Here is a 4855-nt window from a genome sequence, read left to right as displayed (position 1 = left end):
GCTTTATACGCTGCTAGGGAATCAAACCCAGAAGTTCATGCATTCTAGGCAGGCAACGATACTAACTGGGCTGTAGCCCAGACCCAGAGAAACTGCTGGGCTTTTTTAATTTTTCATTTTCCACCCTGGTTTTCCATGGTCTTTGAGGCAAGTCCACTACCCCTTGGTCTTGGACTCAGTTTTCTTCTCTTGGCATATCACTAAGACTCAAGTGGAGGTCACAGGAGAGTGAGTCATGGTGGTGTTTCATATGGTTGGTGGTGTGTGTGTGTGTGCGCGCGTGCCTGCGTGTGTGCGTGCCCATGATGTTCACAGTTGGAGTTAGATAAGCCGTGTGCATCCCCACACTTTGCTCATGCCTCCATATGACTGACAGCCCTGGCTTAGCTGGAACAGTGTAGCCCAGGAGGGGACAGCTGGGAAGGCTGGGTCAAGCAGGACAGGCCTCAGCAGGCCCAGCATCCTGGCAGGGGACACACATTAGCACAGAATCCAGCAGTTCTGTGAGCCCAGAGGCTGTATATCACAGAGGTTTAACCAGCAGTGTGGCACATAGTTGTCTCCTCTCTTGAGCCATGTCCCTGTCTGGTCTGTCATAAATTGCACTGAGCTTTCAAAATATCCCTGTCCCCTTGAGCTCTTCCTGGACAGCTAAGAAAGTCTCATTCCTTTGAGGTCTCCACCTGGCCCTGACACCTGGGCCACCTCTTCTAACTCTGGCAACTGAGACCTCCTTCCTGTCTCCTGCTAGAGAGTGGAGGAAAAGTTGGAGAACACAGAAGAGCTATAGGGCCTGCCATCTGCAGGCAGAAGATGGTTAAATATTAGTGGAAGATCCCACGCAGCACAGGGGACCTTCTCACAAAGTGATGACAGTGACCTCCAGTGTGTCTTCTGTGGAGAGGGCAGTGCTGCAAGGGGACAACTTTGATTCCTCCTGCATTTACAAGAGTGGTATAAGCTGGGCAGTGCCTTTAATCCCAGCACTTGGGAGGCAGAGGCAGGTGGATCTCTATGAGTTTGAGGCCAGCCTGGTCTACAGAGCAAGTTCCAGGACAGGCTCCAAGCCACAGAGAAACCCTGTCTCGAAAAACCAAAGAGAGACAGAGACACAGAGAGAGAGATTCCTGTTCAGGATGCTTCTCATCTTCCCGATAGATGCCCACTGGACCACATGGAAGCGATTGCTGGTACTGCAGCCCAGGGGTACCACCCTGTACCCAGAATGGGAGCCTCAAAATTCTCAGACATCTGTGGCTGTATGAGGTTCAAACCCACAGTGTATTAGTTTAGTAGAATAGGGATAATAGAATAATACAAAATGGACAACAGAAATTGTCTCACAGATCTGGGTTCTCAAGGCTGGTGCCTTTGAGGACAGTGAAGGGGGATCTGTTACAAGTCATTCCCCTAAATTGGAGAGGATATGTGGCAATCTTTGGGATCCCCCAGCTTATAGGCGCATTGCCTGATCTCTGTAACCATCCTCACATGAACCTATGTGCACATCTGTGTTACCACACCCTTCATGTACTGGATTCACCTGTTGTGTGATCATTCCTAGGGAGACATAAAAAATGTCCACTCACCTTGGATAGGGCACCAATCAAAGACAGACCAAAGACATTATTCTACCCAAGTGCAGCTGAGTGAACCAGTGAGGTTATTAGAATTATAGAAGTATGGGCAACAGCATCACCGAGGTGGTCAGTCCCAGCATGGTGATGTTGCAAGAAAACTGTATCCCTCCTCTCCCTAGGGCTGCTACTGCTTCTACAACTTTGGGGGAAGCCTGGTGAATCTTGAGAGTTTTAGAAGTTTTCTGAGCATTATAAGTTTTGTCAATTTATTTTTTTAATTAATTTTTTTATTGTTTGGTTTCTCAAGACAGGGTTTTCTGTGGCTTTGGATGCTGTCCTGGAACTTTTTTAGACCAGGCTGGTCTCAAACTCACAGAGATTTGCCTGCCTTTGCCTCCCCAGTGCTGGGTTTAAAGGTGTGTGCCACCATTGCCCAGTAAGTTTTGTCAATTTTTTTAAGGTTTTTATTTTTATTTATTATGTATACAGTGAACTGTCTGCATGTTTTCCTGCATGACAGAAGAGGGCATCAGATCCCACTAGAAATAGTTGTTAGCCACCATGTTGTTGCTGGGAATTGAACTCAGGACCTCTGGAAGAGCAGTCAATGCATTTAACCTCTGAGCCATCTCTCCAGCCCAGGTTTTGTCAACTTTCTCGAAGAGAGTCCCATGAGCCAGCCTCTTTCTTCCCTCTAAGAGGGAGTGTTTCAATTTAAAGGAAATTACTACACAATACCACCCACCCTACACTGGTCCAGTCCTTTCCAGTAACCTTAGCTCCAAACACAATTACTTCCTAACATATCAAATGTGGGGACAGAGATGTGACTTAACCTGCAACACATAGGAAGTCTCAGACATTCAACAATGGTGACACGAACACAATGACAATTACACTGTGATAGAGCTCCACTGTGACATGCACACAGAGTGAATGAGATGGGTTCACCTTAGCCACCCACAGTGAACAGAGACATTTGCAGGGATCTAACACATCACAGCTGACATGCATGCAGGCCGGAGCTGAGACTGGAGGTGTGAACCATCAGGGGACACCTACTCTAAGCCAAGCCATTCCTCCACCCACTCACAGTCCCCATATGAGTAATGATAGGCATGTATCACATGGACCACTGTCCACAAAAACACCAAACAGCTCATAGAAAACATTCAGAAAAAGTATGCGGGTTTACAGCCATGGACTTAGGTAATCAATCTCCTCTTCAGATGTCAACCCCACCAGATGTGTGTACCCGTGAAAACCTTGTAGTATTTCTTGACTGAGCTGCTGTGCAGAGTGAGTCTAAGGACAAAGGAAATGACCTTGAAAGAGAAGTATTAGCTTTCCCCAGCTACAGTCACAAAGCGCTGCGAGGCAGGGGCTTAAATGACGGAAATGTGTTGTATCTTAGTTCTGGAGCTAAAGGCCTGAGTGATCATAGTGTCACAGTGTTGGCAGTAACAGTGGTGGCTTCTCTTCTTACTTATGATTTTCTTTAATTAATTAATTCATACACAAGGTCTGGTGTACCCTAGGTTTGTCCTCAAACTCTCTATGTAGCTAAGAATAACCTTGAACTTCTCATCCCTCCAAGTGCTAGGATAACAGGCATGTGCCACCAATGCTGGTCTATGTAGTGTTGGGGATTGAACCTAGGACTTCCCTTGTGCTAGGCAAGCAACTCTATCAACAAAGCTACAGACCAATCTTCTACTTTCTTTTTTTTTAAAAAAAGACATTTTGTTATGTAGCCCAAGCTGGCATCCAGCTCCTGATCTCCTGCCTAAGCTTCCACTTAAGCTGGGATAACAGATGTGTGTTACACCCAGTCTCAGGGTAGATTTCTTCTGAAATAGCCTTGTTCAAATTTTTTTGTCTTATAAAGACAGTATTTGAGCCAAGTGGTAGTGATGCACGCCTTTAATTCCAGCACCCTTCAGGAAGGAGAGGCAGAGGCAGGCGGACCTCTGTGAGTTCAAGGCCAGCTTGGTCTATAGAGTTCCAGAGCAACCATGCCTAGAAAAAAAAAAGTTTTTTATTCAAATACAGTCACATTCTGGTATATTTAAGGAAAAGGGTTGAGCAGCTCATCTGTAACTAGAGAGATGGCTCAGGCATGCTTTCCCCAAACCTTGGGGTTGCTCAAGTCCGAGGGGAACAGGACTGACATCAGGAAGTCTCCCAGTGAAGAAGCTCAGGTAGGAAATACACACACATGTATACACACACACACACACAATGCACAGGTATATACACATAAGCACATACACACATATACTGATCCATAGGTACGCACACCCACATAATGCACCCATGCATGCACATGCACATATACACACGTCTATGTGTTGGTACACACACACATATGTACAAGAGCTCACACATGTGTAAATGTGCACACATATTCACGTGCACACATATATCCACTTATGCATAGGTATGCACATACACATATGCATGGGTACACACACATGCACACACATATATGCACACACACATATTGTAAACATGCACATACACACACCAGGAAGGAAATGAATACTACAAGTTCTGTCTGAGAAAGGGAATTTGGCAGCTGGCTACTGAGTAGAAGCAAGAAGCAGACAAGTGAGAGAAAGTGCCAAGAAATGATTTAGGAAGGAGATGCCATTTGGAAAATGGGCAGTGTATGAATACTGTCTTCAGCAGACCCAGGCCTCAACCAAACAACCAACTGGGTCCTCAGCTCCGGTAACCAAGACAGTAAGGGCATCTCAAGCCATGAGGGACAGGGGTTGGGATGTCTCTGCAGGCTGTCTCTATCGGTGAATGTCACCCTGCTAGGCACAGGATGGTTGGGTTTCTGGCCAGAGGGCTGTTGTGTCTCCAATAGGTGCCACATGCCCGTCTGTCACAGGATTGTCAGTCCCCGCCTCGAGGCTGAGAACAGGACAATGGCTTCCCAAAACATGACTCTGCCAGTTTGCTGCTGTTTGTCCAGTGCCATTTTGTCTCCAAGACCCCCCTCATCTTCTCTGAGATTTGTTCTCAGTCCCTGAGACCCTGTGTGCCACCAACCTCCCGGTGTAGGGCCATTTTAATGCTACTGTGCCTAAAACAGACCACCCATCACGTTTTCTCTTGACATTTTGGCTGAGGGGTGTCTTTGGAAGTCAGGCATGGGTCACCTGGAACACCCACCAGCGTCTCTAGATCTCAAGCATCTCCTGCTCTATGTATTCACAAACACTCAGCCATCCCATACTTGTCTGGCTCTCTCTATCTGCTCAGGT

Source organism: Phodopus roborovskii, unplaced genomic scaffold, assembly GCF_943737965.1.
Source record: "Phodopus roborovskii unplaced genomic scaffold, PHOROB, whole genome shotgun sequence".
NCBI classification, from domain to species: Eukaryota; Metazoa; Chordata; class Mammalia; order Rodentia; family Cricetidae; genus Phodopus; species Phodopus roborovskii.
The sequence above is the reverse complement of the archived record's forward strand: the minus strand, read 5'-3'. Positions refer to the sequence as shown.